The sequence below is a fragment of the Gopherus flavomarginatus genome, chromosome 1 (genome assembly GCF_025201925.1).
Source record: "Gopherus flavomarginatus isolate rGopFla2 chromosome 1, rGopFla2.mat.asm, whole genome shotgun sequence".
Classification (NCBI taxonomy): Eukaryota; Metazoa; Chordata; order Testudines; family Testudinidae; genus Gopherus; species Gopherus flavomarginatus.
The window spans coordinates 277,859,222-277,884,328 of NC_066617.1; positions in this window are offsets into that span (position 1 = coordinate 277,859,222).

Sequence of the window (25,107 nt, forward strand, 5' to 3'; positions counted from 1 at the left end):
TGTAACTAAATTCCATCATGGCTACCTTCTTGTTTTACTGGCACCTTCACTTCAAATGATTGCCAAAGGTACACACGGTAAGCATGCTAGTCAATAGCTATAGGAGATCTGACTAATAGACACTGGTAGGTTAGTGAACAGAGAAACCCTGACAAGGAGTAGAAGTTCCCATTCTAACTTCAGTGAAAGATTTCAACAAAGATTATCCCCTAACTAGTCCATTATATTAAAACAATTAGCCTAGTGGTGGATGTATTATTAAACAGGCATTTTTCTTGAACAGTTCATGAAATTACCTGAAAATTATCACACTGGAAAATTCTGGCAGAACAAAATTTTTCTGGTTTTGACCAATTTGTTCACAGCTCTACGTGTCTTGATCTTGGCTATCTTAGGAAGTTTCTCCATAGGCTCTCTTTCAAGATTTGAGTTCAGCTGAGATGCACAAAAATCACCTGATTTGAACTATGGAGGGTGGTAGTAGCAGGAGGCTCTCAGGAGAGGCTCTGGTATTTGCTTTTCATATTTGCCTGTCTGACAAATTCCAAGACTGTTGACCTAAAGGCTGAAGTGCAAAACTCATCTGTTTGTGATGCTTTTTGCGTGATGCACTAGTTAAATGTTGATGTAGGATGAATGTTGCTCTGATTGGGATGAAATTCTCTTGGGAGTGATTATAGTAATATAATTGAAGTTGGTATGGTACTGACATGGAATCAGAGATCTTGATGAATATTTAAATAATAAAACAGAAATAAATTGTTTATTGGACAGTTTTTATCATTGGTTTATATTATGGGCATTGTATTTCCATCAGACTATCATTGTGACAGGTGACATAGACAGTTCTAGGGTGTGGATTATTCTCTCCATGTGGATCTCTTCCATACTTTTCAAAGCTATCTTCCTGACAGTGATACCCTGAATGAGCCAGATGTGGGATTTATAGGAGTGGGGGTAGGAAGATGCAAACCCTAAAAAGCCTGAGCCAATTAAAAAAAAAATTCCCAATGCCTCTCCTAGAGTGGCTTTGATCTTTTCCAATTTCCAGGCTTGATTTGTGGGTAATTAACTGCAACTGACACACAACTGATGATAGTGACATGTTAAATCAAAATTAATAACTTTTGAAATTAGACTTCAATCAGTAAATCTTTGTTGGTGTGCATTAGATCTTACAGGAGTTCAGTAAATTAGTTTCTGTTGTTTTCTATGTTGGTAATTTTTGTTTGTTTGATATTTTTAGAAAATATTAAACTTTGGTCAATGTCTCTATTTCTAGGGAGTCATAATTCCAGAATCCCTTGTCCAATCTACTTCATGTTTGGTACAAATATTCTACTTTACCTCCAGACTTAGCCTCCCAATTTTTAAGTGAGAAACTCAGTTGCACCATCAACTATACACATCATAAAATGATCAATACTTTTGCTAGAAACAGCGACTCCAGTTACAACAGTAAGGGAATAATACAGATCACTGAAATTTAGAACATCTATTTTCAAAATTAGCAAGGAATAGAATGAATGAAAATATGGATAGCAAAAAGGCACAGAAGAGTTTGGAAAAAGTATTAAAAATGAAGTAGATTATACTCAATGTGTATACGTGTTATCTAGCAATAAATACGCTGAGAATGAAAGTGGGGTAATATGGATGAAAAGTAATCAGAGTTAAAATGGGGTTATGGAAGGGAACATTCATCAAGTACTGAGAAGAAGTGGAAAGATTACAAAATGAAGCTGAGTGTAAAAAATGATAAGTAAAGCAAAGGTGGAGAATGAAAGGAAGATTACACAAAAGGTTATGATTAATAAGAAAATTTCCAAGTACATGAAGAACGAAAGGTCAGCAGGAGAAACAGTACACTCTCTAAAAGATGGCAAGAGTAGTTTATTGCCAGAAGAGGTAGACACTGATAAAAAAAAAGGTGTTTAAAAAAGGTGATGAAGGACAACTGTAGGAAAGAGACATAAATTTCCCAGGAGAAGAAGAAGAAATACTAAGGGTAATCACATCAGAAGAGTTTATCAAGAAATTAGAACATCTAGCAGTTGATAAAACTTTACGGCACGATGGAATGCACTGCAGAATCTAAAGGAAGAAGCAAAATAAATAGGGGAACCAGATGGAAAAATCTCAAATATAGGAGACAGCGATGGTCTGGAGAGACACTAATTCAACATGCATACTTCATCCCTTTTCTTGGAAAGTTTTTTTTTTGGGGAGTAGACTTAATTGCTATCAAAACATAAATAAAATATTCCAGTATAAGACAGATGGAAGCAAGATCCATAAAACTACAGGCTTATAAATGGGACCATAGCAACAGAGAGAGATGCATTCTTCATGAGCTAACTGGTGATTCATGTAACACCAAATTTGTACAACTAGGTCACTGGTTCTCAACCTGCAGTGCCTGGGCTGCTTGAGGCCCAATCTGCATCCAGCTGAGGCAGGGCCGCTACAACCACTTAGGCAAACTAGGCAGCCACCTAGGGTGCCAGTGGTTGAGGGCGCCTAACAGCCCAGTCAGGTGAGGAGGTGGAGTGGAGGTGAACTGGGGCAGGGGCTCCCCACCCCAGATCTCCTCCACTCCGCCTCCTTTGCTGAGCACACAGCCCCTACTCTAAGTCTCCTCCAATCGGCACTGCAAGCCTGGGAGGGGAGGAGAATTAGAGCAGCACCGGCATGCTCAGTGGAGGACAGCTGGGGCGGGTTCCCCAGGCGGGGTTAGCTGCTGCAGAGGGGGGCGGTGTTAGCTGCCACAGAAGGTGGGCGGTGTTAGCTTCTGTGAGAAGGGTGCTCCCCGGGCCGGGTTAGCTGCTGTAGAGTGGGAGCTTGCAAAGAGGAGTAGTTGCTATGAGGGTGGGCTCCCTGGGTGGGGGGGTAGGTTAACTGCCTTGGTAGGTGGGGTTAGCTGCTGCGGGGGGGGAGGGCACTCCTTGGGTGGGAGGGGCGCGTGGGCATGGTTAGCTGCCACAGGGGGCAGGGGGGGAATTAGCTGGGTGGGGGTGTGGGGCAAGGTGGAAGTTTTGCCTCGGGCTCAAAACTTACTTGCACTGGCCCTGAGCTGAGGCCCATGTGACAATCTCAGGGCAATAGAGGTAGTGGGCTGCATCCACACAGGAATCTATTGTGTGGATGCAGCCCACATAACATATAGAGAGCTGCATACATGGTCCACAATGGTCAATAGGTTGAGAATCACTGAGTTAGGCAAACCATATAACTTTCAGGCTCACTTAGTTTTGTTTAAATCTCAGAAAGTTTAGGCAGTATTAAACTTTCAAATGAAGTAGGCTCTCAAATACCACTTCTTGCTTTTAAGGATTTGCTGTAAGAACAAAGAGAAAATAGATTTTAGCTCAATAAGCACCAGTCTCCATAGGTATTTAGCACTGTTAATATTCATTGGCTTATAAAAGATTGTCCTCCTTATCATTGTTGCACACAGAGATGGTAATATTCGTGGTTTCTACCATGAAGAGCAGAAACTAAACTTTGCAATTGTTTAGTGAGCTGTTTCTTTGTGAAGTGTTACAATGTTGCAAAGCTTAGTTAAAAGTCTTAAATACATATGTCTGCATTTATGAATAGTTTCAAATGGATGTATTTTTCAGTAGGGAGTCAGAGGCATATAGGGCAGGCGTCGGCAACCTCTGGCATGCGGCTCACCAGGGTAAGCACCCTGGCAAACCAGGCCAGTTTGTTTACCTGCCGCGTCAGCAGGTTCGGCCAGTCAAGGCTCCCACTGGTCGCGGTTCGCCGTCCCAGGCCAATGGATGTGGCAGGAAGCCGGGGCCGGTGCATCCCTCGGCCCGCGCTGCTTCCCACTTCCCCCATTGGCCCGGGGTGGGAGCCGTGGTCCGCCAAACCTGCCGACAATTTAGGTAAACAAATCAGCACGGCCCGTCAGGGTGCTTACCCTGGAGAGCCGCGTGCCAGAGGTTGCTGACCCCTCATATAGGGCCTGATCCAAGCATCATTGAAGTTAATGGGATTGTGGATCAAGTCCATATTGCTTAACTAATCCCAAAATAAATATAAAAAAATGTTCAAAAAATGTTTAAGGGCGTCCATTGTAAACGATTGAAAAATTGAAATTTAGGGATCAGTTAATGGAAAATCTTTTCCAAAAATATATTGTCTTTTAAAATGTGTATTTAAATGAAATTTATTAAACTTGGTGAGAATTAGTTTTGACCTTTTTTTTTTTTATTTCAGGGTGTTATTTCCTTTAACTACAATGATTACTATCAAAAAGTGAACCACTACTCACAGTGATATCTGATATACTACATTATTTGCTTATAGCTAGAATAGAATCATAGAATCATACAAGATTAGGGTTGGAAGAGACCTCAGAAGGTCATCTAGTCCAAGCCCCTGCTCAAAGTAGGACCAACCCCAACTAAATCATCCCAGCCAGGGCTTTGTCTAGCCAGGCCTTAAAAACCTCTAAGGACGGAGATTCCACCACCTCCCTAGGTAACCAATTCCAGCGCTTCACCACCCTCATAGTGAAATAGTTGTTCCTACTATCCAACCTAGACCTTCCCCAGTGCAACTTGAGACCATTGCTCCTTGTTCTGTCATCTGCCACCACTGGGAACAGCCTAGCTCCATCCTCTTTGGAACCTCACTTCAGGTAGTTGAAGGCTGCTATTAAATCCCCCCTCACTCTTCTCTTCTGCAGACTAAATAAGCCCAGTTCCCTCAGCCTCGCCTCATAAGTCATGTGCACTCCCACCCCCAATCATTTTCATTGCCCTCGGCTAGACTGTCTCCAATTTGTCCACATCTTTTCTGTTGTGGGGGGCCCAAAACTGGATGCAATACTCCAGATGTGGCCTCACCAGTGCCGAACAGAAGGGAATAATCGCTTCCCTGGAATAGAAGATAACAATGTGGTAGCTGTGGGTAAGTCTTGACTTTCGGGTGGTGATAACTGTACTGTAAATGTGTTAGTAGTCAACAAAAAATTGCAAAAGTGCTTTGTCATCAGCAGTGTAAAATGAAAAAAATACTGTGATTCCTTCAAGTGGGCTGCTCAGTAGCTCAAAGAGAATGGTTCTGTCATTTTTGGACCAGCTGAACTACAATGGCTTTTCGGTTGGATGCGAAAGCAGAGAATATGGAAATTATTTGATCACTGTGAAATATACCACATTTTTTTTAGAAAAGCCATCTTTTCCTCCCTAAGTGGGAAGTTCATCTTATACATTTTATTGTGGGGTTTGTTATGCTCAAAAAATGTTTTGTTTGAAGATGGATTGTACTATCATGTGCTGCAATAGGCAGTTTTGCAATGAAATATGAATCGTGCTTGACCTAACTACTGGAAAACCGGATCAGCTTGATCAGTTCCAGGCAGGCTTAATTCCTAGAGATTGCTCCATGACTACACTACCTGTGTCTCCCAAAATTATTAAGTGTTGTAAACATAAAGACATATTAATCTGGTGTAATTGTGAGATGCCTCACCTGAAGAAGCAGGGTTTGTATTTTGTTCTAAAGGGAATAGGTTCATGTTCATGCCGATCTCTACTGAAAGTGAGTTTCTCATTTTTTGGCTAGCTGCTGAGAAGGCTTTGTCGCCTTCACACATGTACAGATATCTAACTTCTGTTAGCTGTCAATGACAGCTCCATTGTTCCAGTGTAGTGTACCTGTGGTGTGGGCCATGATCAAGCTGGAAACACTGCAGTTCTCATTGTTATGAGCAAAGACTGAAGTTATGCATTATTTTAGTACCTTGACATTTCTGTCATTCACAAATAGTGCGTTACAAAGTGCTTCTGGGAAGTCTGTTTACATATGTAAAGTTATGAGAACTGTGCACATCCTACATTAGACACTGTATTACAAAATAAACAGATTTTATACTCAAATGTCTGCCTGGTACTTAGGTGGAGTTTTATCTCAGGCAGATATTTGTTCAGTGAAACTATTTATCACACAGTATTTTATCCAAGCAAGGACGTGGGCAGCCTTTTTAATGAGATATATACAACTATTAAGTATAACTAGAAATATTTTTTTAAAAAACACCCTACTATATAGAAATGTTGCAGGATACATTTAACAGCTGGTCACGGAATATCTGTATTTTTCATCAAAGTACTAAAAAGGTTTAATGTTTATGATATGAAATGTTTGTTGTGACATTAGTATTTACATTTCTGAATTGCATTCTGTCATCTTTATTATCTTTTGTATTGGAAATTTGAAATCATCTTTTTAATATTTATTTTTTTAAAAGCTGGACCAGTAGCTTTTTAAATTTATTAGAAAACTCCAGCCCCACTATTATCACATAGCCCAGCTTCTCTCTTTGCTTCTAGAGTGACAATTCATAAACCTCTATTTAGAGTGTAATGCATTTCCACAGAACTTTTGTTTTCAGATCAACCTTAGGATTTCATATTGGGATTAAGCAGAAGCAGGGTTGTGAAGGATCTGCAGTCTCATCTGAATGCTTTCATGCACATTTCTCATTAATATTACTGGGAGATTCATGCATGAATGGAAATATCAGAGTCAGAAATCAAGATAAGAATAAATATGAAAACAATATTTTCTCATATACTTGAAAATTTGCCTCAGCAAAAAATATCCTTGAAAAGGATAGTTAAGATAAAACCATTTTAGATCAGATTCTGCAACTCTGTCCTAATGAGTAGTGTTGTATTCCACGAAGCATCCTACCAAATTCAGTTGACCTGTTCATGGTCTAAAGCAGGGCTCAGCAACCTCTGGCACTCGGCTTGCCAGGGTAAGCACGCTGGCAGGCCAGGCCAGTTTGTTTACCTGCCACGTCGGCAGGTTTGGCCGATCGCGGCTCCCACTGGCTGCCATTCGCCGTCCCAGGCCAATGGGGGTGGCAGGAAGCCACGGCCAGCACATCCTTCGCCTGTGCCGTTTCCTGCCTCCCCCATTGGCCAGAGACAGTCAACGGTGGCCAGTGGGAGTCATGGTCCGCTGAACCTGCAGATGAGGCAGGTAAACAAACAGACCTGGCCCACCAGGGTGCTTACCCTGGTGAGAGGTGTGCCAGAGGTTGCTGACTCCTGGTCTAAAGTACTAATCATCAGGACTAAGTGTGGCAGAAACAGGCCTCTTGATGGCTGTGTATTTGGGATCATATAAAATGTTATGTTTGAATATATTTTTACTCAGAAATATATGTTTGAAGTGAAACAAATTACAATAGATTTTTGTATGTAAGCACAGTGCATTTCTGTCTTATGAAAAATGAATATAAAATATGAGGACACTATGATTTCTGTCTTTTGTTAAATCAGATCATATAGAATGTATGTTGAAATGAATGGTTACCTCACTACAATAAATAAGACAACTTTCACATATTTAATATGAAATATGATGCTTATCAACAAGAAATCGGTGATTCCTATATTTCCAGAAGGAATGAGGGAGTGAGTGTTACATTACTGGTGATATAAAGGATGTTGTAATTAATTCATTAAATAGATTCATTGATTCATATATTCTAGGACTGGAAGGGACCTCGAGAGGCCATCGAGTCCAGTCTCCTGTCCTCATGGCAGGACCAAATATGTCTAGACCATCCTTGATAGACATTTATCTAACCTACTCTTAAATATCTCCAGAGATGGAGATTCCACAACCTCCCTAGTCAATGTATTCCAGTGGTTAACCACCCTGACAGTTAGGAACTTTTTCCTAAAGTCCAGCCTAAACCTCTCTTGTTGCAGTTTAAGCCCACTGTTTCTTGTTCTATTCTCAGAGTCTAAGGTGAACAAGTTTTCTCCCTCCTCCTTATGACACCCTTTTAGATACCTGAAAACTGCTATCATGTCCCCTCTCAGTCTTCTCTTTTCCAAACTAAACAAACCCAATTCTTTAGATTTCCTTCATAGGTCATGTTCTCTAGATCTTTAATTATTCTTGTTGCTCTTCTCTGGACCCTCTCCAATTTCTCAATAACTTTCTTGAAATGCGCTGCCCAGAACTTGACACAATAACCAGCACAGAGTAGAGCGGAAGAATGACTTCCCGTGTCTTGCTGACAACACACCTGTTAATGCATCCTAGAATCATGTTTGCTTTTTTTACAACAGCATCACACTGTTGACTCATATTTAGCTTGTGGTCCCTTTGAAAAACAGCCAATTCTCCTCAGTTGTTTTTCCCTTCAGTCTTGATTCCCATGGGACCTTACCTATCAGCTGTCTGAGTTTTCCAAAATCTGCCTTCCTGAAATCCATTGTCTCTATTTTGCTGTACTCCCTTTTACCCTTCCTTAGAATTGTGAATTCTATGATTTCACGATCACTTTCACCCAAACGGCCTTCCATTTTCAAATTCTCGAGTTCCTCCCTATTTGTTAAAAACAAATCTAGAACAGCTTCCCCCCAGTAGCTTTTTCAACCTTCTGAAATAAAAAGTTGTCTGCAATGCAGTCCAAGAACTTATTGGATAGTCTGTGCCCCACTGTGTTATTTTCCCAACATGTAACCGGATAGTTGAAGTTCCCCATCACCACCAAACTTGGGCTTTGGATGATTTTGTTAGTTGTTTAAAAAAAAGCCTCATCCACCTCTTCCACCTGGTTAGGTGGCCTGTAGTAGACTCCTAGAATGACATCATCCTTGTTTTCTACACCTTTTAGCCTAACCCAGAGACTCTGAACACTTCTGTCTCCTATGTCCATCTCCACCTGAGTCCAAGTGTGTACATTTTTAATATATAAGGCAACACTTCTCCCTTTTCCCCCTGCCTATCCTTCCTGAGCAAGCTGTATCTATTCATACCAACATTCCAATCATGTGTGTTATCCCACCAAGTTTCAGTGATGCAACAATGTCATAGCTGTATTTATTTATTAGCACTTCCAGTTCTTCCTGCTTATTACTCATACTTCTTGCATTTGTATATAGGCATCTAAAATACTGATTTGCTCTTGCCTCCCAGTTTTGCCCTGACCCTCCTTTCTCTCTGCCATTATAGCCTATGCTCCCTCCTATTTCCAATCCACCTCCCAGGTCTCCATGTTCTCTAATTACCTGTGGGCTTTGCTCACCTGTCCCTGTCAAACCTAGTTTAAAGCCCTCCTCACTAGGTTAGCCAGATAATGTGTCCAAATAGGGTCTTTTCCCTCCTCAAAAGGTGAAAATCATCTCTGCCTAGCAGTCCTTCTTGGAATAGCATCATGTGGTCGAGGAAACCAAAACCGTCCTGGAGATACCATCTTCGCAGCCAGGCATTCACCTCCACGATGCACCTGTCTCTGCCTGGGCTTCTGACAGGAAGGACTGAAGAGAATACTATCTGTGCTCCAAACTCCTTCACCCATACTCCAGAGCCCTGTAGTCACTCTTGATCCATTTATATATATATATAAGCGGATATATATATGAAAATGTGTCTTTTGTTGCACTAAGCATAGAAACAAATGAGTCATCAGATTTTTCTATAGCAATAACATTTACTGCTACATTTTCAGCAGTTCTTAGATATCAGTTTTTTACATTTAAAAGGAGAATTCACACTGATATTCTGGGAAAGAGTAAAGATAAATAAAAATATTTTTTTCAGTAAAGCTGTGATTGACTACTCAGGAACTGATTCTTCAGACATTACTTCGATGAGAATTTTATTTCAGTAAGAGCCTCAGGACCAGACCTAAAATGTGATACAGAAAAAAAAAATGTGCTTTTGTATTTTAAAAGAATGGCTATCAGATCCTCAGATGATGTGAGATGATGCAGCTCTGTTTATACGAGTTGAAGATGTGGTCTATGCCTATTTCTACAATTAAAAAAAATAATAGTAATGCTCCAAATTCTGGCCTCAGCTACACTTGTGCAATTCCACTGAATTATAGAGGCCTTATAGGTGCATCTGAGGTAATCTTAGACCAGTATTTTAAAATATAGATTCTATATGAATATAATCGTTTAAATTACTTTCTATGAAATATAGATTAAATCACTTCTTAATTTGTGAGCCAGACTGCATTGAGCATTACAAAGCTGCAGAAATATTCATATATTGGGAATCATAAGTCTGCTTTCTGAAATGCTAAGGTTAATGATTTTCTAATTCCAGATAAATTTCGCTTAGCTCTTATTAACTCCTGGACAGCAAAGTGGAGAGTTCCCAGAGCTACCTGCTAACATGTTATGAGCTTTCTATTGTAAATGGTAAGGGATTTAAGATGATATTGAGTTCTCAAAACCTTTCCTCCTCATCATTCTAGAATAAATTGGGCTACTTGTTCCCTTTCTCCAGCAGCAAGAGTTAAAGTAGTGAAGGGGTATGTGTGTGGGAGCCAGTGACTGTTTCATTTAATAGCAGATGGTTAGCTCCCCATGTTGTTCCTGGCTTGGAGGGCAGCAGCACCTTTTCCACAAGGACTAGTGCAATGTGAGTGCCCCTTCTGTTTCAATGTCCAGTGCCAAATTTACACACTGGGAGTAGGTAAAGATTTTCCATTGTGTACCATCAGGTGGTGACTAGGAGTAAAGATATTGGAATATTTAAGAAAGAAATGAGAGAGAGAGGAAGATAAGCATTCTGATGTAAGGGCTACAGAAAGGAGAGGGAAGAAAGAGGCAATGAAGGAAGGCAAGGAAAGAAAGTGGTAATGAGTATAGGATCACCACCCTGCCACATTAAAGGGGAGCTTTGGCAGGATTAATAGGGGAAGGGCCACCCTGAAGTCCTCTTACTCCTGAAGTCAGTGTGGTTAAAGCACCTGGTACTTTTGTTTGAACAATTCAAAGGCCATCAGGCACTTAGAATATCAAGGTTAGAAGGGACCTCAGAAGGTCATCTAGCCCATCCCCCAGCTCAAAGCAGGGCCAATCCCCAGATAGATTTTTACAGTAGTTCCCTAAATGGCCCCTTTGAGGATTGAACTCACAACTCTGGGTTTGGTAGGCCAATGCTCAAACCACTGAGCTATCCTTCCCCCCTTATCTTGCTAAAGTAGTTGTATTCAAAAATCAGGAAGTGACAGATATAAAGTTGTTTGTAGCTTAGATTGTGCTCCCCTTATGCTCATGCACTATAATACAGTATTTAATTATACACTCCCTTACTATTTTTCCCCTCAGTCCCTAACTCATTCAGTTGCCATGATGTATCCCTGCCTTATTTGCTGAAGCAGATGGAAGCTGTGTAGAGAATGAAGCAGGGGAAAAGAGGAAGAGGAAGGATGGTCTTGCTGTTAAGGCAGTCCTGGAAATACAGGATAATTGGGTTTCCAGAATTCATATGTGATTCCAGACTTTCTATGTGATGGAAGGTGAGCCATTTAAATTTTCACTGGTGGGCTTAAATTGCAACACAAGACACTTGCAATCTAATTTGTAGAAGTGCCGAGCACTCACGACTGCAATCTTAAATCAATAGGAGCAATAGATGCCTAACTCCTGTAAGGCCTGGTCGCACTTAAAAATTGGATTGACCCAAGCTATGTCATTCAGGGCTGTGAAACATTTCGTGCCCTGAGCTCCATAATTGGGTTGACCTAACCCTTGGCATAGACACACCTAGGTTGATAGAAAAATTCTTTCAATCTAACTACTACCTCTTGGAGAGGGGGATGAACTACATCAATGGAAAAAAACCCTTCTGTTGATGTAGGCAGCATCGACACAATGGCGCTATAGCAGCAGAACTGCAGTATTCAAGTAGGTGACAGAGATATCTAAACCATTAGCAGTTATCTTTGAGAAGTCATGGAAGATGGAGAGATTCCAAAGGACTGGAAAAGGGAAAATAGAGTGTCCATCTATAAAAAAGGAAATAAGGACAACTTGGGGAATTACAAGCCAGTGAGCAGAACCCAGAAAGATAATGGATCAAATAATTAAGCAATCACTTTGCAAACATCTAGAAGATAATAAAATGACAAGTAATAGACAGCACAGATTTGTCAAAAACAAATGTTGTCAAACCAAACTAATAGCTTTCAAGCCTTGTGAATGGAGTGGGGGATGAGGTAGATGTGGTGTATATATTAACTTTAGTAAGGCTTTTGGTATGGTCTCACATGATATTCTCATGAACAAGCTAGGGAAATACAACCTAGATGGAGTTACTATAAGGTGGTGCATAACTGGTTGGAAAACCATTCCCAGGGAGTAGTTATCAGTGGCTCATAGTCAAGCTGGAAGGTCATATTAAGTGGGGTCCCACGGGGGTCAGTTCTGAGTCCAGTTCTGTTCAATATCTTCATCAATGATTTAGATAACGGCATAGAGAGTACACGTATAAAGTTTTCAGATGATACCAAAATGGGAGGGATTGCAAGTGCTTTGGAGGATACGATTAAAATTCAAAATGATCTGGACAAACTGGAGAAATGATCTGAAGTAAATAGGATGAAATTCAATAAGGACAAATACAAAGTATTCCATTTAGGAAGGAACAATCAGTTGTACACATACAAAATGGGAAATGACTGCCTAGGAAGGAGTACTGCTGAAAGAGATCTGGGAGTCAGAGTAGATCACAAGCTAAATATGAGTCAACAGTGCAACACTTGCGTAAAAAAAAAAAAGCAAACATAATTCTGGGATGTTTTAGCAGGAATGTTATAAGCAAGACACAAGTAGTAATTTTTCCACTCTAGCTGAAGTCTTATCAGCTTGGAGTTGAGTATTTTGTCCAGTTCTGGGCACCACATCTCAGGAAAGATGTGGACAAATTGGAGAAAGTCCAGAGAAGAGCAATACAAATTATTAAAGGTCTAGAAAACATGACCTGTGAGGGGAGATTGAAAAAAATGGGTTTATGTAGTCTGGAGAAGAGAAGACTGAGAGGGTACATAACAGTTTCCAAGTACATAAAAGGCTGTTAAAAAGAGGAGGGAAAAATTGTTCTCACTAACCTCTGAGGGTAGGACAAAAAGCAATGGGCTTAAATTGCAGCAAGGGTGGTTTATATTGGACATTAAGAAAAGCTTTCCAACGGTCTGGGTTGATAAGCACTTGGAATAAATTGCCTAGGGAGGTTGTGGAGATTTATTAACAGTAGGTTAGACAAGCATCTGTCAGAGATGGTCTAGATAATACTTAGTCCTGCCTTCACTGCAGGTGACTAGATTAGATGACCTCTCGAGGTCCCTTCCACTGCAATAATTCTATGACTTATATAAAGTGTGGATGCTGTACTACATGATCCATATGTAGTAGGTCTTGATACATGACATATGTAGAGCACCAGTGGGAACTGCCGATAGCTAGGTTACGCAAATGAATGCTTTTACCCTTATGCTATTCCTCTCACACTCCTCTTTTCTATTTGTATCACTCATTTCTCATTTATTGCCTTAAATTAGACTACGAGTTCTTTGGGGGCAGGGGCAATGCATAGCACAATTGTTCCTAGATGCTGATCAGGGCCTCTGGACATTATTGTAATACAAGTAAATAATAGATTCATAGATTCATAGACTCTAGGATTGGAAGGGATCTCGAGAGGTCATCGAGTCCAGTCCCCTGCCCTCATGGCAGGACCAAATACTGTCTAGACCATCCCTGATAGACATTTATCTAACCTACTCTTAAATATCTCCAGAGATGGAGGTTCCACAACCTCCCTAGGCAATTTATTCCAGTGTTTAACTACCCTGACAGTTAGGAACTTTTTCCTAATGTCCAACTTAAATCTCCCTTGCTGCAGTTTAAGCCCATTGCTTCTTGTTCTATCATTAGAGGCTAAGGTGAACAAGTTTTCTTCCTCCTCCTGATGACACCCTTTTTAATAATGAGTTTAAAATAATAAGAAAAACAATGAATACCGAAATGTGTTAATCTCTCTTGAGTTTGAGCCAGCAGAAGTCTCTCTTGCACTGCCCTTCACAGAAGCACATAAAATGTTAAAACTAAACCAAAAAACAAACAAAAAAAATTTCCAGATGAAGAATTCTGAATTTTAATGCTTTGTTATTGCAAAACCAATTACAACCATTGTAATATTGCGAATATGTATCTGTTTTCCTATTCAGCAGAAAACCTCAGAACTGAAACATAATGGATGCTTTTTGTTTCAGCATTTTCGGAAAGTTAATTTGGTGCAGGCTGCATTAGTCATAATTATATCTAGTGTTACACGGAAAACGTACAGCATAATTGAAACATTGACAAATCTAACTTAGTCATGCCTTTGTCCAACTGGAGATTCACAGTGCATAAAATAATGTGTTAAGGTAAAAATAAACAGAGATTACGAAACTTTTCAAATAAGAAGACAAGACTATTCATAGTTTAATGAGGAGAAAAATAAAATAAAATAAAATAAAACACAAGTACAAAAATAGAGATAATATGCAATAGTGAAATGATATAGAATAATTCTCTGTAAGGGTCAAACTGGAGAGAAAATTAATGTTACACAAATAAACCATCATCAACATTTTTTAGTTATTATTTGTGTCCATCTTTCTGAAGAGTGTATCAGAAGGGCTATAAAATTATGCCAGAGTAGACCTTGGTCCAATCATTTACAGGCACAAGTTGCTTTTGGGCCTACACTGGATTTTTAAAGACTGCTTTTCTGATTCAGCCAAGTTCCCTAAGCATGCTGGGTCACTTGTGCTCCAGTGGGTCATGACTGAAGCATTGTTTTGGGGAGGAGAGCTCAATCAGTACTTTCAAAAGAATTTTTGGGTTGCAAAAGAGGTGCATTCAGTTAAGCCAGAAAGTGCAATAAAGGTATTCAAGCAGAAGACCACTCCTCATGGGTTGCCCTGAATGTGTATATCAAACAATAATTCTCCAAACAAAATAGAATCACTCCCACTAACAAATGGCTAATTGTGAGTGAATAGGAGAAAATGATTTTAATAAAAAGTTTTGGAGAGGCTGGGGGAAGGGATAAGAACCTGGCAAGGACACAAACACACATACTGATATCTGGGAGAAGCGAGTGTATTGGAGTTGAACATACAGGGTTAGAAAAACAGCTATGGGAAACTTCAATACAGCATCCAGTAGTGCCTCTGTGTATATAATGAGACACCTCTGGGAAGGGATGAGGGAGGGAAGAAGGGTCAAAATCAAACAGAGCTTTTTATGGTTTTAAGAGCAGCATCTCCAGATACATTATTCCCTGGATGCCTGAAATATACAAGGCAAAGGGGGTATGACATTATGTTTAGGTTTTTTATAAACTGCCTGTAATGTGCTTCAAATGTCTCTTTTGCAAAAACTGAGTATATATATAAAAATCTATAAAAAGGGAAATAAGGACAATCTGGGGAATTACAGACCAGTCATCTTAACGTCAGTACCTGGAAAGATAATGGAGCAAATAATTAAGCAATCTGTTTGCAAAACCCTAGAAGATAATAAGGTGATAAGTAACAGTCAGCAAGAGCAATTTAGGCTGGACATTAGAAAAACTTCCTAACTGTCAGGGTGGTTAAGCACCAGAAAAGTTGACTAGGGAGGTTGTGGAATCTATCACTGGAGATTTTTAAGAGCAGGTTAGACAAACACCGGTCAGGGATGGTATAGATACTACTTAGTCCTGTCATGAGTGCAGGGGACTGGATTAAATGATCTCTAAAGTACCTTCCAGTCCTATGATTCTGTGATTCTATATATTTAAAAGCATCCATAATGTGTGACTCAGGGATCCCCGTAACACCTAGTAAAGGGGGATTTTCTCCTTGGGAGCTTGTTTTTGTAGGATTGCCACAAAGGCCATATGAGAGGAAAATCATAGATGGGTGGGGGAGAATATAGGTATGATATCTTGGAATGGGGGCAGCACAGTAGCAGAGAATCACACCATCCATGAACAGTCAGGTTCTGAAATTTTCGTTGCATGAGTGCTCATTTTGCTGCCTGAGTATTTGTTATTCTTGAGATGGATGGAGAGAATTTTCCAAAAAGGAGCAGTGTGAATAACCACCTTTGAAAATTCTCCAAGAGTGCAAATGCCCAAGTGTACCCAAGAGTAGCTCATTGAAAATTCACCTGTATACATTTATTATTAATTAAACCTAATTTCTGAAGAAACTAAAAGAGTCTCCAGATGAGAGCACAAGATCTGAGCCATTAGCAAATATCTTTGAGAACTCCTGGAGGACGGGTGGATCCCAGAGGACTGCAAAAGGGCAAATATAGTACATACCTATAAGGACAACTCAGGATATTTTAGACCAGTCACTTTAACTTGGGTACATCAAATGATAATGGAGCAAATAAACAATCTGTAAGCACCTGGAAGAAAATAAAGTGATAAGAAACAGTCAGTGTGGATTTGTCAAGAACAAATCATGTCAAATTAATCTAATATCCTTTGTCAGGATAGCAAGCCTTGTGGATAGGGGAAAGCAATAGATGTGATATAGCTTGACTATAGGAAGGCTTTTGATACTGTCTCACATGACCTTCCTATAAATAAAATAGAGAAATACCTTCACATCTACCAATGTGATATATGCCATCATGTGCCTGCAATGCCCCTCTGCCTTGTACATTGGCCAAACTAGACAGTCTCTATGCAAAAGAATAAATGGACACAAATCTGACATCAGGAATCATAACATTCAAAAGCCAGTAGGAGAGCACTTTAACCTATCTGGTCACTCAATAACAGACCTGAGGGTGGCAATTTTGCAACAAAAAAGCTTCAAAATCAGACTCCAGTGAGAAACTGCTGAACTCGAATTGATATGCAAACTAGATACAATCAAATTAGGCTTAAATAGAGACTGGGAATGGCTGAGCCATTATAAACATTGAATCTATCTTCCCATGTAAGTATTCTCACACTTCCTATCAAATTGTCTGTACTGGGCTATCTTGATTATCACTTCAAAAGTTTTTTCTCTTACTTAATTGGCCTCTCAGAGTTGGTAAGACATCTCCCACCTTTTCAAGTTCTCTGTATGTGTATATATATCTCTTCACTATATGTTCTATTCTATGCATCCAAAGAAGTGGGCTGTAGCCCACATAAGCTTCTGCTGAAATAAATATAGACTTATAGACTTTAAGGTCAGAAGGGACCATTATGATCATCTAGTCTGACCTCCTGCACAACGCAGGCCACAGAATCTCACCCACCCACTTCTGTAACAAACCCCTGACCTATGTCTGAGCTTTTGAAATCCTCCACTTGTAGTTTAAAGACTTCAAGGTGCAGAGAATCCTCCAGCAAGTGAGCCATGCCCCACGCTGCAGAGGAAGTATGTTAGTCTCTAAGGTGCCACAAGTACTCCTGTTCTTTTTGCGGATACAGACTAACACGCTGCTACTCTGAAAACAGTCTAGACTAATCTTCTATAAGGTGGGTGCACAACAGATTGGAAAAGCATACTTGGAGAGCAGTTATCAATGGTTCTCAATCAAGCTAGAAGGGCACATCAAGTGGGGTCCTGCAGGAATCTGTCCTGGATCTAATTCTATTCAATACCTTCAAATTATTTGGATAATGGCATAGAGAGTATACACACAAACTTTGCAGATGATACCAAGCTGGAGAGGGGTAGCAAGCGCTTTGGAAGACAGGATTAGAATTCAAAATGATTTTGACAGTCTGGAGAAAGGGTCTGAAATAAATAGGATGAAATTCCTGAAGGACAAATATGAAGTACTACACTTAGGAAGGTATAATCAATTTCACAGATACAAAATGGGAGACGACTGCTTAGGAAACAGTACTGCAGAAAAAGTATCGGAGGCTGTAGTGGATCACAGGATGAATAGGAGTCAACAATGTAATACTGTTGCAAAAAAGTGAACATCATTCTTTGATGTATTAGCAGGAGTGTTGTAAGCAACACACAAGAAGTAATTCCTCTGTTCTACTCAGCATTGATAAGGCCTCGGCTGGACTACTGTCTCCAGTTCTGGGCACCAAACTTAGGGAAAGATGATGATAAATTGGAGAAAGCCCAGAGAAGAGCAACAAAAATGATTAAAGGTCTAGAAAATATGACTTATGAGGAAAGATTGAAAAAAATGGGTTTGTTTCATCTGAAGAAGAGAAGACTGAAGGGGAATATGAGAATAATTTTCAAATATGTAAAATATTGTTATAAAGAGGGCGGTGATATTAACCACTGAGAACAGGACAAGAAATAATGGGCTTAAATTGCAGAAACGGAAATTTAGGTTAAACATTAGGAAAAGCTTCCTAACTGTAAATTTAGTTAAGCACTCAAGCAAATTGCCTAGGGAAGTTGTGGAATCTCCATCATTAGAGGTTTTTAAGAACAAACATCTGCCAAGGATGGTCTAGAGCAGGGATTGGCAACCTCTGGCATGTGGCCCACCAGGGTAAGCACCCTGGCAGGCTGGGACAGTTTGTTTATCTGCTGCATCTGCAGGATCGGCCAATCATGGCTCCCATTGGCCGCAGTTCGCCGTCCCAGGCCAATGGGGATGGGGGGAAGTGGCAGCCAGCACATCGCTCACCTGTTCTGCTTCCCTCTGCCTCCTTTGGCCTGGAACTGCTAACCACAGCCAGCGGGAGCCGCGGTTGGCCAAACCTGCAGAGGCAGCAGAGAAACAAACCAGCCCGGCCTGCCAAGTTTAGCACCCGGGTGTGCTGTGTGCCAAAGGTTGCCAATCCCTGGTCTAGAGAATACTTAGTTCTAACTCTGTGCAGGGGACTGGACTAGATGACCTACTGAAGTCCCTTCTTGTCCTATATTTCTATGATTCTAATACCTGCAACCCACTATGTTGTTACAGTATATGAAGGATATGGTTATATTTCAATCCTGGCTATTAAATGAACCCTTTCATTATATTGGCATGCATTATTGAGCTCAGTCTGCAACTAGTCCTTGTATTTAACTTTTAATGTAAAGAGGAGTTTGGAGCTCACATGCTGAATTTTGGGGGATGCAAAGCAGCTATTTTGCTGGAAGTGTGGGATGTAAAAAAGAGGAAAGTGGAAAGGAGAAGACCTCAAAAACATCAGATATGCATCCAAACATTTTAGGCCTCATCTAAATGAACTTAACTGCTGAACTTTTAGGGATTCACCCATTATTACTTGAAACAAGAACTTCTGCAATAAGCAATAATTCTGTGTCTGACATGCATTAGAGACATTAGCTGCTTACATTTTTAATTATCCCATTATTATAGTGAGGGCTGCTGTATCTTCTGATAAACTGTCTTAATAAAATCACCAACCTTATTCTTTTAACTATAATATCAGTTTAAAAAAACGAGTAAAAAATGGTAGAAACTCAGCTTTGCTCCCATCATCACTAAGCCATGTAGAAGCATCAAGTTCAGTTTTGTCTCTTTCATGCAGATTGCAGTACTGAACTTGTGTTGAATTTGCCTTCCTCCTTTGAGTATTCACCATCATTTAATTGAACTTCTGACTTTACTCCAGGGCACAGAGGTAATGAAAACCAATATCAGATGCATACAATATTAGACAACTTTATTGCAGTGCTGCCATCACACATCATTATTATCAATTTGACCTTGTCAGCACCACTGTGCAATATGTTCTTTGCTCTAAGTTTTATTACTGGGATTCTCACTGTCTGCAAGAGCTACATGATCTAATTGATCTCAACAACCCCCCTTACCCATTCCCAGAATAAGGGCTCTGTACTGAGACATATTGCAATCATTTCTCTCAGTTTTTCATAACTCAAATCTGATACAGACCTGTTATGTGTATTATCACGCACTACAATGTATTTCATTTTTCAGATAAGATCGTGCACTTCCTGTGATTCACTTTCTTGTAACGTAAGATGCTTATTAGGGATGCATGCTTCAGACAGAGGGATTTACTGTTGTTGACACACTTACACCATCAGTTATTTAAAAAATATTATAGGTAAAACTGCCATTAGATTAACATAATGCTCTTGGCATAACTCTTAAAAATATGAATAGGGTCTTCAAGCCATTGTGTCCAGAAGAGTTACTGAGCGCACAAAAGGAGAATACTTTCAAATATAATAAGAACTATATAAAACACATAGAATAAATATTATAAATTGGGAATCAGAGGGCTATAAAGCATGTATTGTAGTGATAGGCACATGAGAAACCATCTAGAAATAATCTTGCATTTCACATATCTAACATCACATCTAAGAATACAAGTCAAAATTTTCAAATTTGGATGCCTACATTATACACCTAGATCAATATTTAGATACCTAAATGTAAGTGACCTAATTTTCAGAGGAGCATAGTGCCCAAAACTCCCACTGAAGCTATTTGGAAACTGTAGTGATCTGTGCCTCTGAAAATCAGTCTATGAGTTTAGGTGATTAAATATGGATGTAGGCATTTTACTCTAGGCATCTAATATTTTGGCCAATGAAACTTGGGCATTAGTTCGATAGCTGCTTGTCTGCACCACCTACTCTTACTCTCAAATGCTTCTACTGTGGAAAAAAAGGAACTGTGATCACTGGAGCATGAGGCATGGCTCATGCCCGAAAAAAACAAAGAAAAGCAGGAGACATGATATGGAGCAACACTGGATGACAGCAGCAACAGCTGGGCTGGCAGAAGGGCAACAACAATATGGGAAATGGAGAGAGCATTAACACGGAGAGAGTAGAAATTGTGAGGGAAATGATTTCACTTGAGAGGAGAAGGGAGAGAACTGGAAATCGAAGGATATAGATTCAGACTTGGATTTATGTATGGTGTAAAATAAAAATCAGTCAGATTTTCGATTCTCCACTATAATTCTGTCTCAGGATTTTGGTCATCACACAAATTACCCAGTTTTTGTTATAGTGGGTTATAATGTCACCAGTGGAAGTGTTATTGCTGCATAATTTACTATTGGCTGTTTATTAATATACTTTATACACAATTCAGTCAGAGACAGTGTTCTTAAAATGATAATAATGAATGAAAATGTTCTTAAAATGAACAAGGAGTAGGACTGAGTGGACTTGTAGGGTTTAAAGTTTTACATTGTTTTGTTTTTCAGTGTAGTTATGTAACCAAAAAAACCCAAAAAACCGCATTTGTAACTTGCACTTTCACAATAAAGAGATTGTATCACAGTACTCGTATGAGGTGAATTGAAAAATACTATTTCTTTTGTTTATAATTTTTACAGTGCAAATATTTGTAATCAACAATATAAAGTGAGCACTATTCACTTTGTATTCTATATTGTAATTGAAATTGATATATTGAAAAATGTAGAAAAATATCCAACATATTTAATAAATTTCAATTAGTATTATATTGTTTAACAGTGTGATTGATTGTGATTATTTTTTATTAGGATTTTTTTTAGTTAATCGTGTGAGTTAACTGTGATTAATCAACAGCCCTAGTATATATATATATATACCATGAGCATATTAGTATTTGCATACTATATGCTATTACTTATATGTTCACATCTACAAAGCAATAGGTTTAATTCATTTATACACCTGGGCACACGTAGATATTTTGGTAAATACAGATAGATTTCTGGCAGATACCTAATTAATTCATATAGTGTGTGAGGGGGGAGAAGTGCGTGGGTACAGGCATATGCTGTCTGTGATCTGAATATGTCCATATTAGAAATCTGAGATATTAAGAATAAGGTGAGTGGTGTACAGGTGAGGTTTTTTTTGTTTCTTTGTTTTTGTTTTTTGCATGGAGAGGCACTCAGCAGCTATCGATGTAGCAACTAAGTAAACACTGATTTTTCATAAACTCTATTAAGTTTTGCTCCTGGAATGTTTAGGGGGTTTAACGAACCCTCCAAGAGAACCAAATCTTTGATGCACTTAAAATCAAATGGATGTCATAACTATCCTTCCAGAGACCCATTTAAGGAATGAAGATGCAAACAGAATGAAAAAAAAACAACTATGGGTGGAACATGACTATCATTCCTCTTTCATTTCCAGAATCAGGAGAGTAGTAATACTAATCCAGAAGAGCCTAACTTTTCAATTTATTTAGATGTGGTAGGGAGGGCCAGCTCCAGGCACCAGCTAAGGAAGCAGGTGCTTGAGGCTGCCAAAATATAGGGGCGGCATTTCATCCAGGTCTTTGGCAGGAATTCGGTGGTGGGTCCCTCATTCCCTCTCTTCCTCTTTGAGCTGCTGCCAAAGTGCCACCAAAGAGGAGGAGAGGGAGTGAAGGACCCATCGCCGACTCAGTTATATCATCATCTCTGATCATGGTCCAGGTGATACTGCTAGAAGAGCCTCAAGATGGAAGTAAAATGTTCATCTACTTAGAGACAGTATATTTCTTTCAGTGACTGAATCTTCCATTACCAACTTATTGATGGAAAATACAAATACTGTCTCCTCTACTACAACTTTATGGGAAGCACGGAAGGTACCTTTAGGGGAGAATGCATAAAATTTGCATCTGAAAAGACGAAGGGAAAAATTCACTTAATTCTTTGTCTGAGGCAGTTGCTGGGTTTGAAAAGAACCATAAAGAAGACCCTCCGAATAATGAGCAGCTGCACTCTCTCATTACCTCAAAATACAAATACAATTAATGTATGTCTATACAGATTGAATTCAATGCTTAACAGAGTTAAATAGAATTATTATGAATGAGGATAAAAAGTGGTCAAACTCCTACTGAGGAAAATTAAACTGGCTTCATCCAATAACCTATAGGATTTTGCTGCAGGACAATTGTCTTTCTGTTCTAGAACCAGGTAAAATTAACAGACAATTTAAAGACTTTTATGAATCTCTTTACACATTTCCTGGTGACTTCAATTCAATTCCAATCTATTTGACCAATTCATATAAGGACTACCTCTAAATATATTGTCACTACCTCAAACTGATCATATGGTTCAAGATATTTTTCTACAAGAAGCTAAGCAGGCAATTGGCTCACTCAGCTTCAGCATAGCTCCTGGGTACAATGGTTTTCCAGTAAAATTTTATAAGACATTTATCAATCAGTACCGAATACTGTCAGAAGTCAATAGATGAAATATTTGCAAAAGAAACAATATCTTCAGATATGAGGATGGAGACAATTACCATAATTCTAAAACAAACAAAAAAAAGAGACAAGAATGGTCTTCATTGTGGCAATTAGCACCCTCTCTGTCTGTTGAATATAGATTATAAAATTCTGATTCTCCCTTCATGTTTACACAACATTGCTCCATGAATCATTTGTGTGAATCTGGTGGGTTTTATTTGCAGTAGATTAGCAGTGGACAATACTCAGAAGATATTCAACTTAATCTGCCAGGCACAAACAGCTGATGCTCCAACTGCTTTCTATCATTAGATTCTGAAAAGGCCTTCAATCAAATGCAATGGCCATCTCCACCAGTGATCCTGAGAAAATTATGATTTGGACCTAATTTCTGACCTGAATTGATATTGTTTACTAATCAACCCTTGCATCTGTTCTGATAAATGATGTTATATCCTCCACTTTTCAGTTAAATCAATGAACACGTCTGGGAAGCACTTATTCTCCTCTACTATTTGATAGAGCCATGGCACTGCTAGTAGCATATATCAGGCACACACCCTTCCTTGAAGGAATTACCAATGAGGATAAAGAGTATAAGATTTGTCTCTGTGCAGATGATATTCTACTTACTCTCAAAAGTACTCCTTTTCAAGTCCACTGCTACTATCTTCAGTAAATTATTTCAGTGAGATATCAGGATTTTGCATAAACTGAAACAAGTGATGGATATTTCTGGGTGAGATCCTTTTTTCATGAAACAAGGTTGCTGTCTGTTTACTTCTTAGATGAAGGACACCACGGTATCTCTTTGCATCCTTAAATATACCAAAGCACACTTTTGATGCTCACCTCAAAATAGGGATCAGACCCCTTTTTGTCCCCACTGTTTCTCTTTTCTGGTTAGCTTCCTTCTGGAGTCTTCCACTAGCTCTTCATCCGCATTTCACTTAGAATGATAATAAAATCCTCCTCCTCAGGACATACCACACAATGGTCCTCCCAGTAGATAAATGTCTCCAATCACCTATCTAAAGGAGTTTGTCCCAAGACAGGGTACCTTTGACTGACTTGTTTTTAACTACAGACCTAGAGAAAATAGTTTTCAATACATGTAATAACTCCTTATATATTTGTTGTACATACATGTCACCATTGTTATTTTGACTAGTGTGGCTTTTGTTACAGAGCTTACATGACATTCTTTACCAAAGGGTTCCTGTATACCTCCAGTTGGGGTTCTTGGGTCACACTTGATAGAGTTCATATCTAACCTCAGGGTTTCAGTCCTGATCAGAGAAATATTGGATGAATTTCCTTTACCAGCACAGCAGTGTGCTTTTAGGATAGTAAAATTGGGAGCCTCTTCTGCATTGCAGATGCTATATATTCCACAGTAGGAAAGTAAACTATATACTATAGCTAATACATAAATGTTCCCCTTTTCTCTGTTGAATTTATTGCTGACAGGCACTCTTCATAGTGGGAGGAGGTATACTGAATCTCTATTTTATCTACTTGATTTACAGATGTGTGATTGCTACTGCAAGATCGGAATGTCAAAAACTTTAATGCATGCTCGTTCCTTAACTTCCACTCTGACAATCTTTTCTTCTGACACCATAAAGATGGGATGGCTCTGGTAAGGTAGATGGTTTATTTCCTCTAGTCAGTTTTATTGCAGCAGAATTACAGGCATAATGAAGACACCAAGATTTTTTGAGCAAGCAGGACATCAGTAAGGCACAGTGACCCAAGGATGATCATTTATAATCTGACAAAATAGGCCTACTTCTTTGATAGATAGAGTGGCCATTCCTTTCTAGATTAAAATAAATACTGTATTCTTCTCTTCCTGCTTGCCACTCACATGTTCAAAATATCAGACAGCCTCAATCTGACTAGATGGTCCTTTAATATTTCCCTAATAATTGACTATTTGTTTCTCTCCTTTAAAAAAAATGACAGCTCTTTTTAGAAAAATATCTAATGAAGCCTCAGCCCCTTCTGAAGCCATCCTCTGGGAAACAATGAAGGCCTGTATCTGTGGCTGAATTATCTCTCTTTCTGTAGGGAAAAAGAAGCTTGCTCTGGCTCAGCTGAATTAACTATTTGACCACAGTCACATATGAGATAATCTTGTTGGCCCCAAGAGTGAAAATTGGCTGTATATTGACCTTGG